The following is a 16,118-nucleotide window of genomic DNA, read 5'->3' as shown; positions in this document are numbered from 1 at the left end:
TCTCCCGCATTCCCTCTCCCCATCCTCACAAAGCATGCTCACACATTCCTCTTTACCCACTTTGCCCCTCTAATTGCTCTGGACTGAAAAAAATGAAGAGAGGGGGAATGACATAGGGAGAAAGAGACGGGGAGGGAGAGAGGGAGACTCAGGGGGAAAGGGGGTCATTCCATAGAACCTCTGAAGCCAGGACAAACTGTTCTCTCCCCCCCGAAATAGTAAAAACTTGATCAACACGTAAGCGCTCGAGTGGCCGACGTCCTCCGCTGATCGCTTCAAGAGCAATTACATGATGTCACATATGGTCCAGTCAGAGTTCTGAGACAGTTACAGCAGAGCTGGAGTATAAAGAGGGGATTGTATTTCTTCAGCGCCCCACAAAACTATTTAATTGCTGATTCGCAATCAACCAGGAGCTCCGAGGAAGGATTTTTTACTTATTATGTAATCTCAGAATCAGACGCAGCATCAGTGATGTGGAGGTTTCTGAACATTTGATGACAGTAAAACTGACCAAGCGTTTCTGTCTGGACCAAACACACATTTAATAGGATGTTTACACTGTTTCTGTTGGCGCTGCATTCATATTATTAGCACATTTGCATGGACAGGACTTAGGGGGCGGAGCTAAGATGATTCCCATTTGCTAAAGTAGAAGAATCCCAGTTGAAACGTGAGGTTTGAACCAACCACAGAACCAAACAAATAATAATGAGGAGTCGTCACCTGGATCTGATCCGATCTGCTGTGATCCACTATTGTTTTTTTTCCACCAGAAAAAGACCAATAGTTTGACAACTGAGAGATAAAACTGGATCTGGATCAGTTGATATGGTTTTTAAAGGCTGTTCTCACTCACAACTCATCATGCAATGAAAAGATGTTGGAGAAAACATTTCACAATTGAATATTTTGCTTATTTCTGTATGTCACATTTGGGTTCTCTAGGATTCTGATACCTAACGATGTTTACATATATGTGTGCTGTCTACACATGTGGAAAAAGCACATGTTTGGCCTGATGCACGGATGAGGTTGACATTTTGACGTAAAGAATGTCACAGTTTAGAAAGCTGCATGAGAGCTGTTCGCAAGCTCAACCCGGAGCGCCTTGGATGCTACATTGGTGAAGCGCGGCAATACTGTGCCTTCGTCAACAAGCCAATAAAAGGTCAGGGATGACCACAAAAGCATAGCAATACGGACGCGACAAACTGTGTGGGGTATGAAGGAGGCCAGAACAAGAGAAAAGAGGTGGTTAAAACATAGAATATCATAACAAAGAAGGAAGTGGTTTCCAGTGTGGTCACTGGGTCACTGCATGACAATTTCCTCTTCGTGGAAAACAAGAGGGTCAGAGCTTTACACTCAAACGGGCACTGTGTGTGGTGCACAGACCGCCTGGGCTTCACTTCACAGGGGTCAAATGTTGCGCTCTGTGGCCGCTCACTTGCTACATTTTAAACGGTCCCAATTTTCCTCCGCGAGTCAAATCAACACACCCGGCAACGCTGCAGATACCTTTGATTTTCCCGACGCAGATGCCCTTTGTAATGGCGGGCATTTCTAAACATTTATGGATTTGTTAAAGGCTAAATTTAATTGGAGGCTTCACAGGAAGAGTGAAATGTGCGGCAGTAAATGTTTAAAAGCAGAACGCTGCACTTAATTAAACGAGGAGGTCAGCATCTTGTAGCGTTTAAGATCTCTGACTTTTCCACTTTAACGTTATCCAGGTGTGTCCTTACTTCACTCTGTTGGGGCATTCATCATTGTTGCACGTCGGTGTCACGGCGCCAGAGGTCGGCGGGGCACTACCGGGGTCCCATTCACAGACGCGGCCGCCGCGGCCGTGCCCGTGTAAAACTAACCCAAACTTTACCCTAGAATTTAAACTTTGAAAACAAAGGCAGACAATCAGTGTTGCTGGCACTTGTGGCGGTAAAGAAGGCTGCACAATAACCAGGGACACTCCCCTCTGTGTTTGAACAACATGTAATTACAGATGAGGATAGGAGAGCCCATTCTGAGGGGAAAATAGCAATCTCTCCTAATTACAAGGCAGCCTGTGATCCATACCTATCCGTCACTTCAAATAAGTCTGCTGCTTGACTCTCTGCTGGGGTTTGCCGGCAATATCATCTGTGTTTAGGTAGAACTGAACAACACCTCATCTGACGGGGGAGGCAGATTTCCCTTCTCTCTCTCTCTCCCTCCTCTAAGTTGCTAAATCTCCGATGACAAAATGTATAATAGTTGATTGATTTAAAAGAAAAACAAAACAGCCCTGTGAGACACAACTCAAGCCCTGTGTGGGGTGCTTTTTTCATGCGCCGATCCCTCTGGATGTTATTATGTGTGTTTGAGTGACAAGTGTTGAGTTGGATTTTCGTGCATCAGTTGACTGGGTGCCAGCGTCCAGCTGTTGTGCACGCACACAAACAGGCCTGGGTCTCCAGCAGCGTCAGCACACAGCCATGGCGGAGGTTCCTCTCGAGGGGCAGGATGAGCATTCGAGTTATCTTTCCCACATAAACAAGATAAGCTCCATTTCTTTGCTTCTCGCCAGGACACCGGGGTTACAGAGTTCTTTCCTCATATTGCTCTGTTTCTCTTCCTCTGCTCGATCTGTTTTTTTTCTCCAAACTTCTGTATTCTGTGTTGTAATAATATCTGCAGATTTTAAAAAACTGACAATTTCCTGGCTCGTGATAAAACTGTGGTCTGGTAATGATTTGACACAATCCCCCTGTTGTTTTATTATGAAAAATGGTCTCTCTTCTCCTTTTTTCCCTCCCCTTTACTGACAGCTATGCTGATATTGTCATGGCCCACACACCAACACACACGGACGCAAAGAGCGGAGCAAATATTTGTGAGGAAATTGCTCAAGAAGGACGTTGCAACTGTGCCATTTGGCTGGCCCGAGCCATTGTCTGCTGAGACTTACCATGGATGCTGGCAGCAGTTGTTTTTGTCTGTTGTGCCACCCTTCAGCCAAAGCCTGTCAATTTCATTATCATGCTTCAGCAACGCGGATGAGACACCATCCAGGAATGCCAAAAGCTGAAAGACTATGCATTTACATATGTGCGTGCATGTCCGTGTATAACCAAATATAGCGAAAGCGCCACCAGCCTGTCAAACAAACGGTGCTCGTTCGGGGTTTGCGTTGACTCCCGGGACGCGTATAGGTTTACGGGCACCCGCACAGACCCACGCTCTCCCTTACACACTCTCACACAAACGTTTGTGTTCACGGAGCCTCTGTTAATGATGGGTGGCAGTATGATGTTTGTGTGCGTTCCAAAAGAATTGGCATTACCACTTGGGCCAAATCAGCAGCCAACAGCAGCAGGCTATGAACAAAACTGTTTCTTTGTTTGCTTTTTTCTTTTTTCCTGTTTTTTTTTTTTTTTCTTGAGAGGCGCCAAGCAATTAATGGTCTGCCTATGGGAGACCAGTAAACTGTTCTGCAGTGGAAAACATATGTACAGTGATGCAAGATGGAAAAGAAAGTGATGATATTATGACTGGCTGCTGTTATTCAGATCTTTGATGATGGGGAGAGCCGAAAAGGACTAGATGTACTTTTGACCATGCCGGGTGTGTTATCAAACTTCGTGTGTGTGTGTGTGTGTGTATTCCTCTCTTCCAACGTGTTAAAAAGTGTCTCGTAGCTCCATTCTCAGCCAAGCTGTTCCTACAAAGAGAGAGAAAAGTCCTCATAGGACCCTCACAGATTAATTAAAATGGCCTGAAAAGGCGTCGCGCGCGGCCGCGAGCTGTGAAACTGCGCTGTCTGAGTGTAAACAACTTTATCTGTCGTTATATTGTAGCACTTCAGCAAATCTGATAAGCACCGTAAAGATGAAGACAAGGAAGGATTCAACTTATTTCTTTTTATTTGCATACGTCACTGCTGCGGCTTCAGCAATTCCACATTTTTATGAACTGGAATGGGTGCAAATGACCTCTTTACAGAGTCATCTGACCCAGAATATGGCCTGTGCTTTTCATGATTTGGCAGCACGATAACGCTGGAAAAACCCTTAAAAAATCGAATAAAGCAGCAGATGTAGAGGCTCGTGATGTAATGCCTTATTTTTCACAGTTTGGCCTTGTTATGACTGTGTTAATCCAAAGTCACTCTGACTGATTGAGAATCTTCATCTGACTGTAAACAAACCCGAGGTTATAGTAACAGAAACAGGGCAGCCTCAAGAAGAATCCTCCATAGAATCCCCTTGACCATTGGACAGTACAGTTAGCGATATTGATTGAAATACAGAACCAGAATTTTGCACATGCCTGCTCCGGAAAGAGGATCTGCCCACAGCGCGGAGCGCTCGGAGGGTTAATGACTTACTGGACATCAGTCCATGGTTCAGTATTTACACCAATAGTACAAAAATCACTTCCACCTGCTGTGGAGAGAAAGAGATAAGTGATGGAGATAAATGGGGCAAGTGAACACCCAGGACGGGCCTGCTATAAGGGCGACCCCCACAGTTCTCTATGAGAGGATATGGCTGCATTACTGAGCTGGAAAAGTGACAGAAAGTCAGATAATGACAAGGATTTACTGCCTGTTAGTGGTCCAGAGAAGAACGCTCATGTGATTATTAGATAAGTCACTGTTTTGACACATCTGACTGATCCCTGTGGTGCGCACATGTGGACTGTACGTGTTATGTGATGACGCAAAAAAAAAAAAGCTGGCATGGCTCGCCCAGGATAACTTTTTACTTTAACTAAGAAAAGATGGCATTTTTAACCCTTTAGGCCCTTCATCTGCTATTATGTACAACAGAATCACATAGCCGCAGTAAAAATGTGGGTTTTTTGACCGGTGGCGAGCTGGTATTCTGTCATTCCTGGCAGTAATCTCCTTCCGTCATCAGTGGATGTGGAGAGCCATGCCTGTAGCACTTACGGTCAGCGGTCTTATTATATGCAGTATTACAAGGCAGCAAATACACAACACTGGCCAAATTGCCTTTGTTTTATTGTCAGTTAACAGAGAACATTATCAGTCATTTCCTTTTACTCACTCATTGAATGCACCCACAGGGGTTTTGATTGACCCCTTGAGACGAGGTAACCACGGCGGTTTCGTATTAACGACGTTTTTTGGACAGGAAAAATAGCCGCAAGTCCACGTCTGGCTCCTGGCAGATGTGCGAGATAATTCGTTTGTGCCGCCCGCGTGTGTTGCGGGGTGTTTGTGTGTTTATTTTTCTATCTAGAGTGTGCGTATGGCACGTGTTTGTGAGAAGCGTCTGATGCAGGTAACCAGGAATTATCCAGTGGCTTGCTCCCCAGACAGACTGTGTGCGTACACAGTGTGCCTGGATAGTAATTGTGGGCTCGCAGGGAGAGAGGCTATATGATGTTAGCCTTATTATTATCATTAAAGCGAGAGTTAGCTCGCTGTCTGAGGCCAACGCGAACAGGGAGATGCTCCCCCAGACAAACTGCCGCTTACAAGCTTTCTGTTGAATCAACTGCATCCTAGTAGCAATTACAACCAGACCATCGGCGCAAATAACAGCTTGTGTCCAGGCTAATTTTTAAAAACAGGAAAATGAAAGATTGTGACGATGGTTCCAGGCATCTCTCTCCAACAGCAGCAGGCTTCTTTAATTACCGTAGTAATATTAGTTGTGATGGGGCCTGTGGAGGCCACCTGCAGCCCTTTAGTCAACAATGAACGCCGCTGTGAGCGTCTATGTGACAAACTGTACCTGCGGACTGGCTTCTTTTAGCACCTGGAACTGCCCCTACATCTGCACGGGTGTCAGGGGAGAGACAGGGACAGAAGGCCGAGTGTTTTTTGAATGAACAAAAGTGCATTTGTGGAAGATCATTTCTGGCTTTAATATCTCACAGAGATGCCTCCTTAACAAGGGAGACCTGTCCAAACAACAGATTACTGCTCCACTAAAACCCAGCATATACAGTAAATCTGACCTCATGGCTCCACCCCCTTTTGGATCTGCATCAAATACTTCAGTAATGAACATTCTGATAGCATTGTTACAAATAATCAATCTAACAAAGTGGAAATAATAATGTCTTGGTGTTAAAAGCTAGAAAAGACACCGATATTAGCTTAACAATGCACAGGATGTTAAAGTATTTAAATCACACAGCGAGGGAATAAGCCATGCCGCCAACTCATATTTTAGTTACGATCTGAGGCCAAACCGAGAACTCGGCGTTCAGCAGTCACATGAATCCAGAAGGATCAGTCGACTTCTGGGTCTCTGATGTCAGCTAAAACTGTCATAATTCAATTTTAATAACTGGCTCTAAATTCTCTTTAAACCTGTTTCTGGCATGGAGTGGCAAACGAAACAAAAGAAATGAGCAAAACATCACCAGGCTTTTAAATAAAATGCTTGGTTTTATCAATAAAGATGTTCTTTCTGTGAAAATAATCGCCGCCGCCAAAGCAAACATGGCGCAAGATCCAAAGTTGCTGTCGGACTTCTGCCAGCAGACGCTCTTGAAGGAACCGGCACAGCCGAAGGGACAGGGATGACGCCACGGGGCCTTTTTGACCCCAGCGCTCCCTTTCACCTGTCCTTGTCCTCATTCCATCAGCATGATCTGCTCTTCCGTGTCCAGAGGTTGTGGGGGGTCCCGGCCTTTCCAGCGATCTGATAATAGGGGATGATGCGTCTGCCAGCTCAGCGTGGCTCCCATGTGTCGTCAGCGTGGGGTTTTGTCAGGTGGGGGAAGGGTGGGGAAGAGGAGAACAGAAAAACACGGAGATTAAAGAGCACAATAACACTTTTCTTATCATTTACTACAACCAATGTGAAACTGATCCTCACAAGACCTGTGAAAACAACATGTCAGGGGAGCATAACAACCCGGAGTCGCTTTGTTTTTCTAATTACTTTCATCTCCGTATCTTCCTTTCCACACGCACTTCCACTGAAAAAAAAAGCCTTCGATTTCCAACATGGATTTGTCATTATTTACAAGAATGTGTTTTCCCAAAGTTCTCTGTGCTTTATGGAGAATGACAGAGCCAGAATGTACTATATCAGAAAGCAAAATCAATAGTGGAAAAGAATGTTGAGCCTCTGGTATTTGAATTAAAGTCAGAAAAGGAAAGCAGTGAGAGTTCTTCTGAAACAATTTATTAATAGCATATGGCAACCATCTACTGTGTTTGTGTGTGTATGTGTGTGTATGTGAGAGATTGTGCGTGCGTTGAGCATGGAACAGGTGCCAAACATAACAGGGGAGACGAGAAAAACACGACGGGGTTAGCTCACAGCCGGGCTTCCCGCTATCGCTGTGTCACAAACAGAAAAACTTGGACAGCGACCCCGGGCCCGCGCAGGCCTGAGACTCCATCGCACGGCGAGCAGCTCCGGAGAGGATGCACATGTGGGTGCGTCAGCGTTTGCCCCTCGTCCGTGTCCACAGCTGCAACACGTGCACCGGGTGAAAACAGCACAAGGAAATGCGTGAGGTATGTGTAATGGCTTGCTGCTCTGCTATGTTCATTAGGCCACGTGTGTGTGTGTTTGTGTGTCTGTGTGTGGTGGAGTGTGTTTGCTTTCCTCAAACACCAGTTCCTGGGAAACGGTAGGAGGTATGCGCAGTTTTCCCTGTCCAGCTTTTTGAGGTTCGGCCGTCACCGTCGTCGGTATACATCGCTGACAGTAACGCGTACAGCAGATGCTAACACCGTGGCGGATTACCCTACATTTGTTTGGCTCAATAGAACCATAAATTACATTTTCTCGCTCCTCTGCTGCCTCTGGCAATCGAGTTTCGGCCTCACGCGGGATGAAAACAGGTTATTCATAAGAGCTGCAACACCTTATACCGTGCGTGGGCAAATTTTTCCACAATTTCTAGGCGATATACGTCGATATTAGGCTGCCAAAGAAACAGGAGACGGAGCCCTATGGCGGATTGGTTTTGAATCAACATGCTTTCTGCCTCCTCGTATATCGTTCCGCTGCCATAATCCCAGCTGCCTCTTTAAGGTCATTGTTCTTTCTGCGGGTTTGCCGTCGTAATTGCGACGAATTCCCAGTGTTTAAAGTTCAACAGGGCGGCTGAAATTTGTGGCAGCAAACAATGGATCAGGAATAATCCAAAACACAGTTACATTTCCCCCCACAAGATCAAGTGGATATGAATTTGATCCTAATGGGCTGTGACACATTTGGCCAGCCCGCTTACACATACAACGCATATATTTCCACAGAATATGATGAGACACGCTGTTTGAATTCCTCTGCTAAACGCTAAATCTAGTGTGCCAGATCATAGTAAACACTCCTCGCGGCTCCTCGTTGGAGAGGTGGACGTTGCTTTGCACGCGGAGCTGCACATTTCCCATCGTGGCCTTGGCTTTCCTCATACGGTTGGGCCAAGCTTGAGGAAGCCTGGCCTGGTTTCACTTCTGCAGTTGTTCCACAACAGCTCTTCCTTCACAGACAGGAGCGCAGGCAGACGGCCTATAGCTTAAATTTGTCTGTGACTCACAGTGTATGCATTAACGATGCAGATCAGGCAGCGCTTTCACTTCCTTAACGATTGAGGGTTAAACAAAAGGGTCAGCCACCGAGCAGGTGAACGAGGGAAGAAAAACACCTTTAGGTACTGCGAAAGGGCAAAATGATGGATGTTGAGTAAATAAATAATTAGGGTTATATATAGGGTCTCGATCCTAACCTTTGACCTTCGACCTTGCTGCGTTTATCTCCACATTTTCTCCAGAAGACTGGCTTTGTACAGCCTTAAGGCGATACTGGATACCAAAATATCCACATTCTTCACATTTTTCCCACAAAATAACCTGTGACACCATCATTTGCATGAGAGAACTTGTGCCCCTTCATCAGATAACGGATTATCTGGGAGTGTGATTGGCGGATATGCATATGAGCAAATGCAGTGTGTGCACGCGCATGTATGCGTGTGTGTGTGTGTGCGCGTTTGAGGGTGCAAGTGGATACCTAAAAAAAAGTCCCGCCTAAGTCCCTCAGGCCGTAGAATTCCAGGGTCAGTGTTTGAGGAACATGCCTGGCTTTAAGAGCAGGCAAGCCTAAATCTCCCTCTGGGTGACTTACACAACATGTCTGCAACACACACACACACACACACACACACACACACACACACACACACACACACACACACACACACACACACACACACACACACAATAAGCAGACAGTCCCCTACCCCCTTCCTTTTGTTGTTGTTTTTCTCCTCCGCTGCCGCTACAATAGAGAGGCATCTCCACTCGCCACTCACTAGGAGGCCACAATAAGAGTTCTGCCCAGTAGCAGAACAATAAAATAAAAATCTATAAAGGCTTTGTTTAGCGCTTATCTTGGACTTTGGTCAGCTCACTGATTATTAGATACAAAGGTCAGATAAGCAACAGGCATATATAGTGAAGCAGGAGCAGCCAAAACATGCGCAAACACTCTCTTTAAGTCAAACGCTGTCGCTGATAAAGTTACTTATAGCCTGCTTCAGAGAACCTCAGCCACCCAGGACGGGGACCGTCCATCGCTGAGGCCCCAGAATTATCGAGGCACTCAGCAAGTTGCTGTTAATACAAAGCTCCTTTGAGCTTGAGCATTGTCTCTTCCCTGGCTTGTTCTCTATGATTAGTCAGCAATCTGCTATCGCACACGGCCCTGGCCTACTTCTGCAGAGGAATTCGACCTATGACATCAGTCTGCTACAAAGAGGCCAAAGTCTGTACAGCCTGTGCCTTAAAAAGTCCAGGTGGAATAGTCTGGGGGAGTTTGGAGCCTTGATACCACTGATGTGTCATTAAAAACCAAGCTAACAAACCTCGCAAATAAAGAGGACGCAACTAATAGGCTGGTTTCATGAACACAGGACGTAGCCTTAAACAGTATGGATTTCCAAAGCATAACCTGAACTATGCGCTAAATAGCTCCAGTTTTTTAAGTGCACCCACAGCTCTTCCTGGCAAAAACCTCAAATTAAACACGTGCATTAGGTAACCTATGGTATGACGTGCGCATGACGTCATCTGATCTAATTTGCGGTCCAGCGCCAACTGACCGCAACATATAAGTCGTATATCAGGTTTGTGCTTGCTTTGTGCAATTTGGCGAGGTGTGATCTCAAACGTGTGCACGCACACGCACGCACACACACGCACACATGCGCACACACACATGTACGTTTAGGAATAGAAAAGGGACTGAATGGAGGAGGGAAGGAAAACAGAAAATGTGAGAACAGAGACGGGGATGAAAGACTAATTAATCCTCCCTTTGGTGGGGCCCTGAAGATGTTTGATTCCCCCCCCCCCCGCCCCAACGCCCCCGGCCCCTGCGAACCTGTCTACTTCTCCGCGAGGTGGTTTGATGTTTCATTCTTTCTTATCAATAGCACCTTTGCATCAATTACCCAAGGAAAACATCCTTCAGAGGGAAGGGGAACGGGGGAGGATGGGGAACAGGAGTGGGGGAGAACTGCTCTCAGGGAGTGCGGGAGACAATCTACTTGTAGTGCATTCCAGGCTTTTGTCATCCCTGGGAATTTGTTTCCTGTCAACATCTTAAGCCAATAGATAATATGTTATCAGGGATGAGGGGAGCCTCAACCCCTGACCCCCACCCCGATGAGAGAGGAAAATATATTTGAGGAAATACCTTTAAAGTGAGACGTCTTCTTTGGTGATGAATGCTCGCTGGTTTATGTGAGCAGCAGCGACCGTTAAAACAGAGTCATGAGAAGAGGAGAGGAAAGTCTGGGACCCCCCCAAACACACACACATGCGCACACACATGCGCACACACACGCGCGCACACACACACACACACACACACACACGCACACACACACGCACGCCATGAAGCTGTCAGGTTCTTACTTGAAGTGACATAAAGGATGTTTACTCTCCAATATGGAATATCTTTTGGGGTATTATTTCATAGCTATTGGGGCTAATTTATGAGGTGCTCCACACATGAGCTCGTTGGCTTTTACGGCTGTGTGTTTCCCAGTGTCTGCAAAGGGAATGTGTGTGTGTGTGTGTGTGTGTGTGTGTGCCCGCTACACAGCAAGCCTGGGACCAGTAAACCTCTCTGAGCACACCAAACGGCAACCATTCTCTCTAAATTACATCACCTTTCCAGATCCCAGCAGTGAAACCGGCGCTCAGCTGCTGCTGCTAATCTTGTTTTGTTGCCTTTTTTGTACTTTTCCCTCCACCTCTATTTTTTCTTCCTACAACACAAATCCAAATCTAACACTTGAGAGGAGTTTGATCACACCAGATTACTATAAAAATATTACTTTGATAAAAATAAGGGAGAGCAGTCATAACATCAGGCTCATTTTCATATAAACCAAGAGTACATTAATATGTGTGTGTGCTAAAATATTTAGACATTTACATGCTAAAATCTGAATTAAAATGGTAAAATGCTCAGCAACTGTTTATCAAATCAAAAACTTAAAAAGGTAAAGGAAAAAAATTAACGGAAATATATGAAAATAACATTTGAAATGCAAAATCCTTTCCTCGCACATGTGGAGCATCAACGATTATCTTCATGGATCAAAGCAATTTGTTTTTCCAGCATTATTACATTTTTCCCTGATCTAATTTGGGTGGTTGGACCCGCGTCCCACCGTCGTCCTCTCCGTTCACATCCCTTCCTGCCCTCGCTCTTCTCCGTTCTGAGGCCGACTTGAAAGGAAGTGACTATGGGTAAGTGGTATGTCTGCAGAGTAAACAGTGGCTCTAACGGAGGCCTGGACCGAGCTTATCAGGTCGCGTCTGTCTGATTGACCCTCCACTCCCTCTTTGTTTAGACGTCCTGGCAGGCGGGTCAGCGCTCCACATCCTCCTCCGCCTCTGTTCCATTATTCCCACAATTTCATGTTGTAAAAGTGAAAGGCCATGTTTTACTTCTTTACTTGAAGGGCAAACAAGCAGCCGGAGGTGCTTTTGGAGGAACCAAACATGGCAATAAAGAGACCTGGGCTGACACCTGATACACTGGAGGTCACGATGCTACGACAGGCATCTCTGATATCTGGGTCATTCTCCAGAAACAGCAGGGGAAGGTAAAGACATGTTGCGGGCTGTTAACAAAAATTTACAGCTCACTTGGACAACAGCAAGAATGCAGGAGAACGTCTCTATTTGAGGTGACCACCCCCTCCTCCCACTCCCTCCCGCACTAAATCTTTCCCCCTCTGTGTGTGGTACCGCCGGGCTCTTTCCAGGTCTGTCTAAGGCCACTGCGGCCTGTCAGTCTGTCAGATTAAAGCTTCGCTCTCCCAGTCTTCCCTAAATGCAGCGTGCTTTGTTTTCATTGAGGAGGGGTGCAGAATGTGTGTGATCTTTTGTAGGCCTCCTTCTCATCCATCTCTGCCAAAAGCCGAGGGGGCAGAGGGGGTGAAGTGGGGTTCAGGCGGGGGCAAGGGGCAGGGTCAGGCAGGGGGAAGAGCAAGGTCAGAGGCTAAGCTAGGTTACCCGGAGCTTTTCTGCAAGAAGAGCAAAACAGACCAAGAGAGAGGCCTACGAGACACACACCAGCACGTTTGCTCGCGCGTGCACGTAAACACCCGCCAGTAATGAAGCCCTCTGCTGATGTTTCGCTCATGTCTGCAACACTGCTGTTATTCATGCAGAGTGTGGCCTGTTATTGAGTGCAGATGTGGAGCTGTAATGAGCGGCGGTTCTGGCAGCGGCTACCCGGTGATGAACAGAGGGCCGTGCTGTGCCCAGACAGGCAGAAGTGAGAGAAAGCGAGGGATGGGTGTAGGAAACAAGACGATTCTTCTGTTTCTGGGCAGGAGGTTTTTTTTTTTCTTTTTTTTTTTTTTTTCTTTCTGCAGGTGCAAAGTGTTGTTGGAACTCAGCTGCGAGTTCTCACTGGAGCTGCATCATCTGCTCAGAACCCGTCAGCTGGGAGCCTCGGGGGCCTTGGGGTCAAGGTCTGTCTTCTGTCAACTTTCTGTCATGAAAAAAGAAAAACAACTAAGAGAACTTTGGTGGGGAGGACAGCACATTTCTTGAACAATTTAAGAATCAGAGTTCTGTGATGCAAAAACGAGAGATGGATGAACAAATGTACAAGAAGCCTGTCGGCACTCCTAATGACCATTTGCATTTTCGGCCTTTCTAGACTCTGCTGGTCTCAAAAAAACGTTGCTTAGGCAACAAATTAGTATTAACAGATGATTAAAGCCCCAAAATAATAATACGATTCGACCAGACTCGAGATCCTGGACTCAAATGGCTTTTTTTGGGAAATGCAGATGTATCCTCTTTTTACTGTGCAATAGCCATTTAAGTGTGGGATCAGCAAAACAAGGTCCTTGCAGAACTTCCTCAGAAGATGGAACTTATTGAGTAAGTTGTCAGCTTGTTATTTGAGAGTATTTTCACTTCTCCTCAGAGCCACAAGAGTGGCAGAAATGTGATTCACTGAATAAAAATAGCACTTTTCTGTCTAAGATAGACAGAAAAAGAGCACTTTTCTGTCTTGAATCTGTGTCCCACCTCGTGAAACATTTTCACGGCACACACCAACAACAACACTGTGTGTAAGGCTCGTGTGTTAGATATACAGTATCCGTAACCTCTGACCCTTAGAGTTAGCCTCACAGTTAGCTGCGTTGTTTCAGCAGCAGTCTGCAGTCTCTGCTGATCTAGCTGTATATCACGACCTCTCCTGACATCAGTGATGATGATCAGAGTGGGGGGGGGGGGATCCAAACAGCCAATAACAGCCCGTGCACTTGTCTGAGACTCTGTCCATGGTGCTGAACCACTCATCTACACCCATGAACCTTACAAGCAAGTGGAAAAAGATAGAGCTGACAACGGCCGCACAACCGCAGGTCAGCCTCACTGAGGAAACGGGCGGCAGCCTGGAGGAAAACGGACATGTGGGGAAACAGCCCACGCAGGTGTGGAGTGGTACCGGGCCAGCGTGACCCACCAGTGAGAAATAACAGCCGGTCCTGATGGGGAGTCAGACTGGCTGAGAGTGCCGCGGGATACCTTAATGATTACATGGTCAAGCAGCTCTGATGTAACCAACATTCGCCCCTGTGTGCGTGAATGCCAACCCTCCCGTGCTTTCAACCTCCCGTTCCCTCCTCTGCGCTCCCCTCAAATGGCGTTCACTCATATAATCCATGCAGAGACGTCCCCAGTAAACAGCAACAGGAAGTGTTTAAAGGGAAACATCCTGCTTTCTAAGCGTGAAGTGAGCTACAGATCTGTGTGGGAGTGACTGAGCCAAATTTGAGCCACCTCTGGCAGCTCGTTTAATTAGACATTTTAACGCCAGATCTTTACAGGGCGCCCGTGACTCGTCACGTATGTGTGCGTTTATCTTACTCACTCCAAGCCACAGGACACATAAACCCAGAGAGACCCCCACCTCGAGCTGCTGACCTCCCACGCTCATGATGCCCACCTCACCCACACCCACTCTCTCCTCCTTACACGCTCAACTTTTGGTAATACCAACACCCACCAGTCTATGTATAAATCACAGTCCTCCACATCTGTTATGCAGAGAAGAACATCTAGAGAACACTGACGGACAGAACCAGAACCAACCCTGGACCTTTGGTGCTGTGAGGAGACCGTGCTCACCGCTGCACATGCTAACCTTTACGGAGTTTGTAACATAGGAGCGTTTAAACTTTCATATCTGCGTCTACACTGATGGCGGCTCGCTCCACCTGTTCAGGACAGATCACACACAGCCCATAAAAGCCCATAAAAGGCTTATTGATTAGCAGCTAGCGGCTGTAAAATCAAACAAATAAAAACACAATTAATAAAAGATATACTGCTGTCGTAGACGAGAAGGGTGGCTGTTTCTGTTGCACTCACGACCTTTTTAGTGATATATTCTAATTTTAGTCTCAGACTTCACATACTTGAGCTAGAGGACTGATAATCAGTGTGATGAGGGCGTTGCTGTTCACTGGAAGTAACGTTCGAAAGCCTGCAGGGGAACGGTCGACATCAACGGGACTCTGGACAATGAGATATCAGTGCACAGCGGTTGTGGTGAAACCTTATTGGTCAAATGAAAAGTCTCACCCCCTTCAGGTAGCCTATAGAGGAGGGAGAAGGAAAAGGAATAAAGTCTCTGCAAAAACAGCGTCCACCAGACTGAAGTAGCAAAGGAAATGAAATACCTATAGTGGCATGCCATTATTTATTTTGCCATACAAATTTATCTAAATCATTTTTATCCAAAAAAAAGTGCAAAAAAATCTCCACATGCAGCAATCAGCAGGAGGTATGTTTATGTGCCTGTTACAGCAACACCAACCTTGGTGGGTCGTAATTCTTTTGTTATTATCAGTGACAGGTTTATAACAGAAGAAGAGGAAATAGTTTTAGTGCACGGCCAATCATGAGATTATCTGTTTAAGCCACCTGGTAAATGAACACCGATGCACGCTGTCCCACACGTCATGGATGTACATGTCTTTTCTCTTTCTGGCAGCAACTCGATACGCGTTTGCTGTGGCCCCTGGAATCGGAGTCAGAATCGAATCCACCCTGGCGTTAATTTATCAGGAGCAAACAAATGCTTCCTCTTAACCGCAGCCTCTCACGCTCCTCTGAATTCAGCTGATTTTCGTGGTTTTTTGAGAACGTTGCAGGGAAACCACCCTGCCAACAGGCTCCAGCTCCCCTCCGGCTGGTGACTGATTAACCCCAGTCTTGATAAGAACTGTTAGCTAAGCTGATAAGGGTCTTGTGTCAAACACAAGTTGAGATCATTGACACTCGCATGGAATTATGAAATGCTAATGCTTCAGCAGCAACCTGTCTTTTCTCAGAAGTGGGAGTTTAGGTGATTGCTTCGGTGAAGGGGTCATGTGCATGTGCCTGTAAAAGGTGCCACCTGACTGCATCTAAGATATAACCCGTGCCTGATATCAAGACAGTTCTGTACATTCATGTGAGGGGAGGAGGCTTCATAGCAGACAATCTAAATGAGATAGCGTTCAAAGAACAGATCCATATCTATATGTTTCATAGAAACACTTGGAAACATATTATATCACCATCAGGAATGTTTACCAGCCACGTGCCG

At 46.2% G+C, this 16,118-nt stretch overlaps 1 long non-coding RNA gene across 1 annotated transcript; it reads right to left on the bottom strand.

Annotated features, from left to right (window-relative positions):
* Nucleotides 1-10,825: 10,825 nt before the first annotated feature.
* On the bottom strand, nt 10,826-15,535 carry LOC115251045 (uncharacterized). Its single transcript, XR_003889598.1, has 3 exons — nt 15,452-15,535; nt 14,944-15,123; nt 10,826-12,998 (listed from the first exon to the last, which is right to left on the bottom strand). It is a non-coding gene; the product is annotated as an uncharacterized lncRNA (long non-coding RNA).
* Nucleotides 15,536-16,118: the final 583 nt, after the last annotated feature.

Source organism: Takifugu rubripes, chromosome 9, assembly GCF_901000725.2.
Source record: "Takifugu rubripes chromosome 9, fTakRub1.2, whole genome shotgun sequence".
NCBI classification, from domain to species: domain Eukaryota; kingdom Metazoa; phylum Chordata; class Actinopteri; order Tetraodontiformes; family Tetraodontidae; genus Takifugu; species Takifugu rubripes.
Note: the sequence above shows the minus strand (reverse complement) of the source record. Positions and strands in the feature narration are given on the sequence as shown.